Genomic DNA, 13,675 nt, shown 5'->3' on the forward strand with positions numbered 1-13,675 from the left:
ATGAGCACCATGAGCCGCTTTTGTTCCTGACACAACCCGAACGCAGCAGGGAGCGTCAGACTCCCACGCAGAACTCCTTCAAATCCCCCTCTCTGCTTGTAGTGCACATAGAAAAAGATATGTCACACAGATCAAAAGCTAAAAGTACACGTTATATGTCACGGACATCGGTTTAAGAAAGGGGGAATTGTACAATGTTTGGATGGAAACAAGTCAAGTCATACTCACATACTTATGTATATATAATAACTTGCTTTATATTTAGTTTTTGTTCATTTGTAAATTCAATATGTATATTTTCTACATTTAATTGTGATTGTACAATGCCATGTCTTTTATGCTGCTGCAATACAAACATTTTCAAAATTGGGATCAATAAAGTACATCTTATCTTATCTCTCTCGAAAGAGGTCCTATTATGCTCTCTATCTATATGCTTCCTATTTTTGTTTTAGGGGCGGGACATCCCTTAGCGGTTGACCAATCACAATAGAGCCGGCCAGCTAACCAATCAGAGCAGACTGGGCACTGGTTTCAGACGGAGGGTGGAAAGAGGTGCTGCAGCATGAGAGAAATAAAGAGCTTTTTGAATGACACTACATACTGATATACACCTGAACATCAGCAGGAGAGGACTCTTTAAAGTAGAGACACTACATACTGATATACACCTGCACATCAGCAGGAGAGGACTCTTTAAAATAGAGACACTACATACTGATATACACCTGATCATCAGCAGGAGAGGACTCTTTAAAGTAGAGACACTACGTACTGATATACACCTGAACATCAGCAGGAGAGGACTCTTTAAAGTAGAGACACTACATACTGATATACACCTGAACATCAGCAGGAGAGGACTCTTTAAAGTAGAGACACTACATACTGATATACACCTGAACATCAGCAGGAGAGGACTCTTTAAAGTAGAGACACTACATACTGATATACACCTGAACATCAGCAGGAGAGGACTCTTTAAAGTAGAGACACTACATACTGATATACACCTGAACATCAGCAGGAGAGAACTCTTTAAAGTAGAGACACTACATACTGATATACACCTGAACATCAGCAGGAGAGGACTCTTTAAAGTAGAGACACTACATACTGATATACACCTGAACATCAGCAGGAGAGGACTCTTTAAAGTAGAGACACTACATACTGATATACACCTGGACATCAGCAGGAGAGGACTCTTTAAAGTAGAGACACTACATACTGATATGCACCTGAACACCAGCAGGAGAGGACTCTTTAAAGTAGAGACACTACATACTGATATACACCTGGACATCAGCAGGAGAGGACTCTTTAAAGTAGAGACACTACATACTGATATACACCTGAACATCAGCAGGAGAGAACTCTTTAAAGTAGAGACACTACATACTGATATACACCTGAACATCAGCAGGAGAGGACTCTTTAAAGTAGAGACACTACATACTGATATACACCTGAACATCAGCATGATAGGGCCCCTTTAAATGACAGTGATGTAAACTGAGAGAAGGAAGGAAACATTGTGAAAAAGGGAGAACATTCAGACACAAACATATGTCACTGATGAAGACGCATTGCAGTGGTACGAAGACGAGCAGCAGACTCCATAAAGTTCCCGGTAGATTCTGCAGCTCTGAAGTTTCAAACCCCCGGAATCCTTTTTTCTCTTCTGAGCAGAGCTTTAAACCGTGGTAGCACTCCTCCGCTGCTGAGGCTGGGGATACTGTTACCCCTTTTTGTTGAGGAGAAGTCAAACCAAATGACGCAATGCGGACGATCTGTTTCCAAAGCACAAAGGTTTGTCCATCGGGAGCTCTGGGACACCCAAAGGTCCTCACGGCAGCTTCAGAGGGTTCACAGCCCAAATGAGTTATAGACTAAAGCTCCTATCAATGTTTTACAGTTAGCCATATGACTCTGTGTGAAGTGCAAGTGCTCAGGGGGAGCTTTTTGTCCCCTTATTTTTGGGTTTAATGGTATATTTAATATATGTTTCCGGTTAGGGTGGGTATTATATATGTTATAATTAGGGATGCACGATATTGGTTTTTTGAAACCGATACCGATAACTTCCTGCTTCTCAAGACCGATAACCGATAATAATATAATATATATATATATATATATTAAATGTACCTGTAGTTTTTGCACACCTGGTGGTAAAAAAAAGACTAGTAGTGAGCAAAGGACATGAGCATTACTACTCCCAAACAAATCTGGCAAACTTCTTGCCTTTTTCAAAAGCCTCGTCGATAGGTGAAAGCCCCGGTGCCTTTGCAGCTGGCTTTGGATTCGCCGCTAGTTTAGCAGCGCAGGCGTCTTCGTACGCTGTTAACACACCATCGTAGCCATGGCGATGTTTCAGGCGACTAATCAGGTTGGAAGTATTGTAGCTCGTTGCCTTCTTCCCTCCTCGTGGAACTTCTGCATTTGTTACAAATAGCAAGCGAACTATCTAACTCTGAAACTTTGAAATAGTCCCATACCACCGACGACATGTTTGTTTACTGTCCTGGCTTCACGGCCGCACGCCATTTACGTCACAGCCAGGCACGAGTTAGGGAGCGCTGGATTTGTGAAAAACTCCCCTCTTCCTAAACCACTAACACCACAGTGCTGGCAAAACGGGAGGAGCCGAGTGAAAAACAAGCGCCCCTCATCCCAATGCACCCACACCGCAGTATTTTTTTCTTTTTTGTACCCAAAAAATATATTGTATATTATCGGGGCTATTAATACTTTTATCGGGTTTATCAGGATGACGTCATAATTCCTAATATCGGAATGATAATTATCGTTCACCACTAGTTTTAACAACTATCTACCACACCAACACAACCTGTACAGCCTTACTTATCAACTTCATATTAAAGGCACTGCAATGGATGCCAATCATGAGGTTTTGAAGTTAAGTTATTGACACCAAAACACCGACACATACCTGCATCTCCTTTACTTCATCCAAGTATTGTTTTTTATAGGATTAAAAGGACTCTAAATTATGTGTGATTCACCATTATCTTGTGAACATCGCGCTACAGTTCGAAAACCAAAATGGCAGAACAAAGGTACAGCGTTATTTGAAAGAAAATGAATTAATGCTTTTGAAATCTTTCATTTCTTTATCTACTGTACAGTTTATCATTTGACATTCTGTATCTTGTATCATGTCCTATTTCTGCAACAGACAAGAACGACAATGAACAGGAGCACCAGAACAGACAAGAGTCAATGGGTAACATGACTGATTTAGGGACTGCAGATACAGGGCCAAGGCAAGTGAGAAATCACTGCTTTCCATCCAGCATGTTTGGCCAGCAAAAGAGATCATTTCAACGGCAAACAGCAAGAGATGAGGGATTATTATTTCCTCCTTCCATCCCTTTTTTCTGTTTAATCTGATTACTAACAACTTCTAATAATTTGACATAGTTTATGATTTAATTGGAAAATAAAGTGTTTTAAAATAATAAACCCGTTTCTGATTCGGATTCTTTGATTTTTGTTGACATATGGGTGTTGAGAGATGTATCCATATCTCTTGATGTTGCTCTCAAAGTGCACAAGATTGATGCTTTTAACTTCATCATTTAAAAAAATCTTCCTGGGGGACCCCGGAGGAGGTGAGTTCCCTCAAAATAGCACTTTTTCTCTGTTTATGTAATTCCGGTGTAGTGTCCCCTCGGCAACAGATCACTCAGAGCTGGTGATTACTTTCCTGCATTTCAATGGACAGCATAAAAGGACACGTGAGCTGGGTTCTGGTGCTACTGTACTTGCACTAATGTGTGTGTATTTTGCATTGATGAAGGACCCTGGGATTTAAAGGTCCCATGTCAAGCTTTTCCGGTTATCACCCGTCCCCTTGTTGTTATGAAGGTGTTTCTGCATCTGAGCGGTCTGCAGAGTCACAAACCCTCAAAGTGCACCCTGTAGCGAGTAAAGCTCTGACACAGAGAAGACCTGTCTGCTGCCCCAGAACGCCTCGTTGGACATGTCTCTTTGTCCATTGTTTGCTTCCTGGGTTCTGTGACGTGTGAACACCCAGATCTACAACACATGGACCAATCCACGGAGCCCCTCACACACCAGGATCCCTTGGCTAACTAACTGGGAGTCCCATTGACTTGGAGCTCCCTGAACGCTGGCAAGAGACGAGTTGCGGAGGAATGCTCTCCGCAGACCCGTTCTCACAGCGCTATAATAAACCTTTTTCTTTCTCAACATCAAGCCACACTTATTGTTTTTACTTCGGCTGTGAGTGTGTGTGTGCTCAGGATGAGTTTCGCTGTGTCTCGCTGTATCGCCGACCCGGAAGCCTGTCCGCTCCTCGCAGCAACGAGCCTCGCAACGTCCCGACCAATCAGAGCACTGGGCTCACAGGGAGGGGGGGCGGAGCTCCAACAAGCCGTTTAGGACAGAGAGTGAATACACACACTATTCAGAGATGCTGTGAGAAACCAGTGTGAGTTTGGAACATTGAACAATGTAAATCTATTCTAGTCGACCTCAACAATGGAAATATGATCAGTAGAAATGGCCATGTCGTGGGACCTTTAAGATGATCATTGTCAGAACTAAGCTATGGCTATGAAGCAACGTATGCATATGACTAATAAAGCCTTTCAATTGTTTTTACAAGGTTGAAACAAAATGGTCCGGTATCACCGATAAGGCTTAATGTCATAAAATGGAGAGAATGATAAACGTTATTATCATAGGGTTACAGCCTCTTGGACACCTTTAACAAAATCACATGAACGAGAAGTTAGCAGGAACAAAAACATATTTAAATCCTCCATGATATCCATATAAGGGCAGCGCACGCAGGTTAAAGAAGGCGATTCATCGTGAGCTTCACCAGCATATGTCCGAGTACACTTTTAAAAACATGAGTCAGTGCAGTGGCTCGTGTGTGTCGACCTCGTGGCAGGAAAGTGGCAGCTCTGAACAGCGGGGGATTTGCGAGTCTATAAGTGTGAAGAAATGTGACAATGGCTGTACAGGAAACAAGCGGAGCCATTCAATACAGATTACGTGGAGTTGCGGCTAATCACTCACTGTAGCGTATGTCAAATGCTGCGCTGACCGTATTGTTATTCTGCCAATGGTTCCGACATTCATTCTCCAAACCTGAATGAGATGATTTACTCGCCGTTGTTAAGAAAGCCTGAACAGGAAGCAGGTCATTAGTGCTCCGTAAAGTTACCTTTTCCTCAGCGGCATACCGAGAAGAACGAGAAGATGTATTCCTCTTTTCTTTTCTCACAGTCGTACGGCCACTTTTATATCGTGATAGAAAATGTCCCTAATCGAGAAGAACCCGTCGTGGTGAGGACTGGATGATTTATTCAGCATTGAAATGTGAAACCTGAAGAGCAGCTGGCACAAGTGGTGTCTGTTGGTGAGGAAGGCCACTGACTAGAGAAGGGTTGCACGATTTTCTATCAAGTGGTCTTGACTTTAAAGGCCCTTTGTGTTTCCAGATGGCCTCATCGGCTGCTGAGATACATGGCTTGTGGACTGTTGCCATTGAGCAGCCAAAAAACATTGGAAATGCGTGTGTTGCATTTTAATGACTATTATACTATAATTAGGGTAATTCTGCTAAATATTGATAGTTAAACCCCCATCATTTGTTGTTTCTGATTTATAAATGAATACAAATGTGTTTAATTTGCATTTTTTTCGAGTATCAATTCAGTTTCATCATTTGTCACCAACTTTGGAGATGCAAAAGAGAATTGGATATCAGTGATTAGAGGTAAGAGAAGTACTCAGATTGTTTACACCATATTATATTATATTACAATTAAACGGCCTGCATTCAAAAGTACACAAGTACTAGCAACAACATGCAGTGACAGTACAATAAGTAACTTGCAAAACGGACCATTTTAGAATAATATATGAGGAAACAATTGTGTGTTTTCTACTTAGTCTAATTTATTTCCGACTATCTGATGCCTGAGTTTATGCTTTCAGTACACTTGACCTGCAGGTCCGCTGCACCTCTGACTACTTTTAAATCCAGGCTGAAGACTTTTCTTTTTGTCGCTGCTTTTAATTGAACTATTCATATCTTAAACTGCACTGTAACTTTTATCCATGTATTTTTCCTTTTAATGTTTATTTCATTAGCTTTTCTTTTTTAATGCTTAATGTCTTTCATTTTTTGTAAAGCACTTTGAATTGCCTTGCGTTGAAAAGTGCTATATAAATAAACTTGCCTTGCCTTGAATACAAATAGATAACCTGCCTTTTTCTTCAGAATGTGTCCACACTGTCCTCTGCATGTTAAATGTGAGCTGTACTCATTAAAAATAAAACCCAATATTGGTATTTACGAGTTGTCAAACGTGGGCTGAAATGCCAACCTGCACTTAGCATTATCAGGGGGGCAGGAAGCTGTCGTAATTGCCAGAATCTGAAAGTTCGTTTTCTGAAATCTCTGTTTTTTGTACCATTAAGAGAGAACTGAGTGTGCAGGCGGAACTGGCAACAAAAGTTTCGAGACTTTTTCTGTTTTAGTGCTAATTAAATGCAAATCAGACGATGTACTGCCAGCGAAATGTTCTGTCACCACGTCCTGCAGACAAAGAGCTCACTTCTTCAGTCGCTACGGCTCCAATCAGTCGAAGAGCTGACGAAGAATAAAACTTGATTACAATGCAAATGGGAGTGAGTGTTTCTTTATCACACAATGTGGGCTCAATGATGAAATTCAGTGGCAAGAGTTCTGCTCCAAAGTGAGGGTGTGTGCACACTTACTTAACTTTTGTTGGAAACATCTAAATGTCAGTATAATCATGTATTTTTTATTTTAATGTTTATTTTATTAGCTTTTCTTTTTTAATGCTTAATGTCTTTCATTTTTTGTAAAGCACTTTGAATTGCCTTGTGCTGAAAAGTGCTATATAAATAAACTTGCCTTGCCTAATCTAATAATATAGTTAGTTGTTTATCATGAACATCTACGTTCAAGTCCATTTCTGGTGAATGTTGTATTCAAATTGTGTTGCTTTATACCTTGAATAATGAGGATTTTTGTATGTTTTCTGTATGTATAAATATTAGGTACTAGAAAGTCCTCAAAAGATAATGAAAAGGCACGTTGTTTTAATATCTATACTGTATATGTTATAGCTTTGAGACTCTGCAGCTCCAATACGGCATTGATTAGACTTTACAATGACTCTTTTGCAAGAAAATATCACAGCATTTATGAATAATTAGGGTGGTTCTGCCAGATATTGATAGTTAAATAGGTAGATAGTTAAATGGATAGTTCTTCTCCTTTGTTGTTTGTGATTTATTAATGAATTCAAACTTGTTTCGTGTAAATGTTTGGATGACTCAGTGCAATTTTGACCATTTGTGACAAACTGCAATCAATTCAAATTAAATCCTGAAACAGTTTTACAGAGAATCTCAACCATAAGATCTGAAAGCCAAGGTCTCGTTCTCCCTTCTATAACATTACTTACCTTAAATCCAGGCTGAAGACTTTTCTTTTTGTCGCTGCTTTTAATTGAACTATTCATATCTTAAACTGCACTGTAACTTTTATCCATGTATTTTTCCTTAATGTTTATTTTATTAGCTTTTCTTTTTTAATGCTTAATGTCTTTCATTTTTTGTAAAGCACTTTGAATTGCCTTGCGTTGAAAAGTGCTATATAAATAGCCTTGCCATACCTTGCCTACAAGGCTTTTATTCCGTGGTGTAAATAAAAAAGTATTTTCAGTCGATTTCTGAACAAACAAAGTGAGGGTCGGTTTTCAATCATCACAGCTCAAACGTTTCTGCACTATGTACTGAAGGTCAGACGGATATTTGTGTTGGACAAAGAAAGAAAGGTTTGAAAAGCAAGTCATGGGGATTTGAGGACTTTCGTCACGACCTTAGATCAAATCATGAGGAAAATAACGTTAATGTTGATTCATGACTAACCAGGTTTTTACCACATTATCTTCTCGGACTTTGCATCAGTCAAATATAACTTGACCTGATTCAAACCGAACTCATCTGTCTACTGTAATGTAATCCGATGGACAGTTGTGTAATCTAATTGTCCGTTCGGATGACATACATCTTCCTGTAACTGCCGTAACGACGAGGCTGTAATCACTGTGAAGCATTTCATCTCAGCTCGTGTTGTCTTATTAGAGGATGGCATGACGTCAAGCTTTGTGATATCCTTACTAGCATGTGAGGGTCAAAATGGCCGCCTGAGAATTTGTTTTATGGTGCAAGTAGCCGAAGAATTATAACTAACATTGGGATTAAGCCCTGAAACATCTATATTTTAAACGTGTGTGTGTGTGTGTGTGTGTGTGTGTGTGTGTGTGTGTGTGTGTGTGTGTGTGTGTGTGTGTGTGTGTGTGTGTGTGTGTGTGTGTGTGTGTGTGTGTGTGTGTGTGTGTGTGTGTAGGGCAACACCGCCAAAGGGTCGTTTTTCAGTAAACAAGAGTTGTCCATTAGCAGAGCACACAATGCCTACCTGCTGACTCTTTACACGCTCCCCACAGAGCACAGCATTAATAATGTGTCCATGAATGCGCTCCCACAGAGTCCAGTGTTGCTTTAGCTATTTCAATAATCAATGGTAAATCACACAGTGGGTCGGCTTCTGGGTGCAGCAGCTGACCAGTGCAGCCATCAAGTTGTAAAAAAGGTACAACAATGTTTAAATTGGTTTTACTCAACTCACTGACTTTGTATGCAATCTATCCCTTTATGCAAGATAAGATAAGATGGACCTTTATTAATCCACGTGGGGAAGTCAGTTGAAACAGCAACAGGGTAAGATTGAAAAACAGGACAGCACAGATTCACACAAGATTAGAGATTAATAAAATGAAAGATACAATTTGAATAATATACAGTTAAAGGTGGGGTAGGTCATTTTGGAGAAACCAGCTCGAGTGCGCTAGAATTAGAAAATACACAACCGGGAAAAATCTGCCCCTTCCTCACAGAGTCCCTCCCCAACACACACAAACGCGCACATGCCCAGATGGAAGGCTGACAGGCAGGTAGGCCATCCAGTTACTTTAGCCGGCTCAGATGATTGGTCGGGCTTTTTACAGCGCCACGGCTTCCACAGATGACATTTTGTTATGGATTTGTTGTCAAAGCACTTCAGATATTCATTGCTATCGGGACGTTTAGAGCATTCCATGGAATATAACAAAAAGTATATCTCGAGCCGGTTTCTCAAACGTACCTACCCCACCTTTAAGTAACTTTTAAAATAAGAAATGATTTAAAATGAACACATATACATATTTGAGTCATATATTAGATATTATTTACATGTATGTTTGCCAGTAAAAAGTTATCTCATCGAGATCATTGATCTCTTTTTCAAGGGAGACCTGCTCAAGTAGTTCCACATGAAACATAGAAACATAAATAGAACAACAAAAGGACATCATACAGCATCATTTACATAATTATCCACATACACAGGTACCAACAGCTTCCGATTGAGTAGCATCCAACCGAGCTTTAAAAACATTTAGTGGCACCAGATTGTTCAGTTTCTAGTTTATGTCCAGTGCTTGTAAATGATGTAAATGTGGGAATTGGGTTTAAACTGGAGGCTGTGGCTCAGTGGGTAGTGCGCTGAACTTTGAATCAGGGTGTAGCAAGTTGGAGTCCCACTGCAGTCAGCATGTCGTTGTGTCCCTGAGACTCTTCACCCCAAAGTGCTCCTGTGGGGATTGCCCACAGTACTGAGTATGTAAGTCGCTTTGGATAAAAGCGTCTAACAAGTGAAGTGTCATGTAATGTAAATACAGCAAAAAGAAGAAACAACACCCCTTAAATATTTAACAAGTCAAAGGGGAAATTGAGCGAAGACAAGACTCTGTTTCTCTTTGACATCCCCCTCTCCTCAGTGATGGCGTGTCATCATGAACTCTCGCGGCCCAGCGAGAGATCGGGGTGTTTGAGTAGTGTTGGACTTGCTTGTGGCTCTGAGAGTTCAGGAAGCCTCCGCACTCGACTCAAGATGCTGTGAATCCTCGAAGTGACAGTGCACAGCGAGGGACGTTACTTTACTGCCTGCTGACATTACAGGGATGTCACTTCTTCAGACTGGATGTGGAGCAAAGCATGCGATGAAAAAAAGATCACGAAGATGCATCTGATTTTCGTATATAACGTTTTTTGACATGAGCATCATCCATTTTGAGGGAAACTGTGGTTCTGGGGTCTTGTATCCTTATGAAATATACGAACTATTACACATAATATTCTTTACAATTACATTAAAGACCTATTATGTTACTGCCAAATGGTCGAAAATATTTGTTGCATCAGTCTAAACATATTCCTACAACATCTGCATATGGCAGCGAATGAATGGTTAGTCTTAGGCAGCTTATTGAAAGAAGTAAGGGTGTATTTATATGAGAAAGTCTAACCCTAACCCTAACCCTAATTCCCTGGATTCACAACAGGTGAACGCCCAGTCTGCTCTGATTGGTTAGCTGGTAAGTTGTGATTGGTCAACCACTTAAGCCCCTGTCACACTGTCCCGAAATGGACACCCGATGGACACACGAATATGGAATTGTGAATTTCGCACGAAGATGGCCCCGAACCACACACGTGTGTCAATGTTGCCCTTCGTAAGGCCATCGTGAGGGCATCTTGTCAAATCGTCTTTACTTCGTGTTATCATCTGTGCCCCGATCAGATTGAGGACGAATGCCCGATGGCACCGATGATAACACGAAGATGACACGATTTGACAAGCGGCCTTTTGCGAAGTTGCCGCTGACGAAGTTGCTGCCGGAGCCTGAGAAACTCCGCCAGCGGTCATACGATGGCTTAGATGCCCTCACGAACGGTCCGATGTTGCTACGATCACAGCCGAATTTGAACATTTCCTTTATCGTGTGTCCATCGGGTGTCAATTTCGGGACAGGGGCTTTAGAGATGTCCCGCCCCTTAGCCTATCACATACGCAATTGTTACATCGTGATGTCACTTACTAGCCAAAAAAACATACCGAACACCAACCAAAGCCTTGAAAACGAAACGGCTCTTACTCTTGTTGCTAAATGGGCTAAAAATATTTTCTTCATCAGTCTAAATATATTCCAACAACATCTGTATATGGCAGCGAATGACTGGTTACTCTTAGGCAGCTCAAACTCATTGATTTAGTTTATTGAAAGATGTTTTAGTGTTATTCTATAAGAAAGTCTAACGCTAACCCTAATTCCCCGGACAGGTGAACGCCCAGTCTGCTCTGATTGGTTAGCTGATCGGCTTTGTTTGGATTGGTCAACCTTTTAGAGATGTCCCGCCCCTTTGCCTATTACGTACGCGAGTGTTACATAGTGATGTCCCTTACTATCCAAAAAAACATACCTAACACCAACCAAACCCTAACAACGAACCCGCCATAACTCTTACTACAAAATGGGCTAAAATATTTTCTTCATCAGTCTAAACTAGGGCTGTCAGTCGATTAAAATAGTTAATCGCAAATTAATCACACATTTTGTATCTGTTCTAAATGTACCTTAGAGGGATATTTTTCAAGTTTTGAATACTCTTCTCAACATATGAGTGGACAAATATGCTTTATGCAAATGTTTGTATATTATCATTTGAACAATGACAAATACTCTCCTGAATATTAAACACAACAACCTCTGAACATTACAAATATTCGCCTCAATTCAACCTGGAACCTCTCATACAATACAACTGCCATTACTGAGTGAAGTCCAGTAGTCTCCGGTGAGCGCAACTGTGGAAGTCTTTCTTAAATCCTCCTCTACTGTAGCCACCCATTTAGCGATCTTTGTTCAAAGTTTGCTGCTCGTAGACGTGTCCAGGCGTCTCCCCCGCACACTTTCAAGTGTGGTCTGCCGTAAGCGGGCGGCAGGAGCGGGGCTGTCGGCATCAGCAGTGTGCTTGGATTGTATAGATGGTATTTTAAACTCGATGCACTCTGAAACTACGGGGCGGCCGAGGACAAAAAATGCACATGCGTTAAAATAATTAGTGGCGTTCATTTTTTTTTTATTTATTAACGCGTTAACTTGACAGCCCTCGTCTAAATATATCCCTACAACATCTGCATATGGCAGCGAATGAATGGTTAGTCTTAGGCAGCTTAAACTCATTGATTTAGTTTATTGAAAGATGTTTTTATATCAGAAAGACTAACCCTAACCCTAATGCACTGGATTCCCACCAGGTGAACGGTACAGGCGCTAAAGGGTCATTCAAAGTGTCTTCTCTCAGTGATTGTGCCGTTATGTTAAATGTTTGTTTTTCATGTGTTGTGTCTTGATGTTGCACATGGAGCTGCTGTGATGCAAGTCAAATTGCAGACTTGATCAATAAAGTATTATTGTATTTACAGGCCCATCCGCGACCAACATCTCCTCGCTTCTCTGCATCCTATGGTCCCACAGCTTCCTCCATAGGCATTAACATTACATTTAAATGTCTGCTTAAAATAGCTGCATACTCGCGTAATCGAGGGTTGCTTAAAACAGATCAGGAAGGACTCTTGGGGCTGTATGTGGGAAGTAGCATGTAATTATTTAACATGCATAAAGTACCGCAGGAGGAGGCAGCCTAAATATGGTTTGGTGTTTGCGGCTGCCGACATTTGATCACAAGAGGAGATGATGCGGAGAAAGCAGAAGAGCTCCAGAGAGATATATATATATTACAGCAAACCATCCAGGTACTTTCCCTCTACATCATAGCTTGTTGGTTGTAAGCATTTGATGTAGCTATGAAGTGTTTCAAATGTAGACATACATGTATTAACCGAGGCCTGAAGCCACATATCTTCTCATGTACCGTTGTTTATTTCTAAATGCGAGTAAATAAATGTGTAACCCTTTTGTAGTGACGTACTATAGCGCTGCTCTCTTCTATACCTGACATTCCTGATGCATTTCAAAGCTCAGCCCGATACCTAAGGAATTACATTGCTTTAATTTACACCTCACAGTTGATATCCAATGTCGCCACCACATGAACACAGTGTGTCTTTAGAGTTTTTCTTAGATACTTATTGAATACCCAATGAATGTGATACAAATCCAGCTATACATGAGAGCAACCCATACAGGTACTTGTACAAGTTTAATTTGGCATTAGGGCAGGGATATCTAGATACTTTCCACGGTTTGACATCATTGAGCTACTTTTAAAGCAAGCAACGATGTTTTCAAATCTGTAATCGAAGAGGTCCGCAAGAACGCTATCGACCAATCAGATTGCTTGATTTGACTTGTCAGTTTTATAAATATATTTACATTTCTTCCGTTACGAAACAAACTTACAAAGCATACGATGGAAACATTTAAGATTAACTTCGACCTCCAGGGTCGTCTTACTATGGAGGAGTGGATTGAGGAGCGCCTATCTCCAGAAAGCACCTAAACGACGACATGCAGAGCTGCGTGAAGAGCAGGTAGACCAACTGGAGAAGTACCACCATTCAAAAGCTTTCTGATGCGGGTCTTGAAACAAAGCAGAGACATGATGACCGTTAGTGGCCACAGGTGCGAAAGCTCTCTCCAGAGCTACTGGAAGCTGAATCTCGGGGGCCGGAGAAAGTGGAGCAATATTCTCGCCACGCCAAGCACTTCCAGTTCCTGGTCTCCCGGTT

The sequence above is a fragment of the Pseudochaenichthys georgianus genome, chromosome 10 (genome assembly GCF_902827115.2).
Source record: "Pseudochaenichthys georgianus chromosome 10, fPseGeo1.2, whole genome shotgun sequence".
In the NCBI taxonomy this organism is placed as follows: Eukaryota; Metazoa; Chordata; class Actinopteri; order Perciformes; family Channichthyidae; genus Pseudochaenichthys; species Pseudochaenichthys georgianus.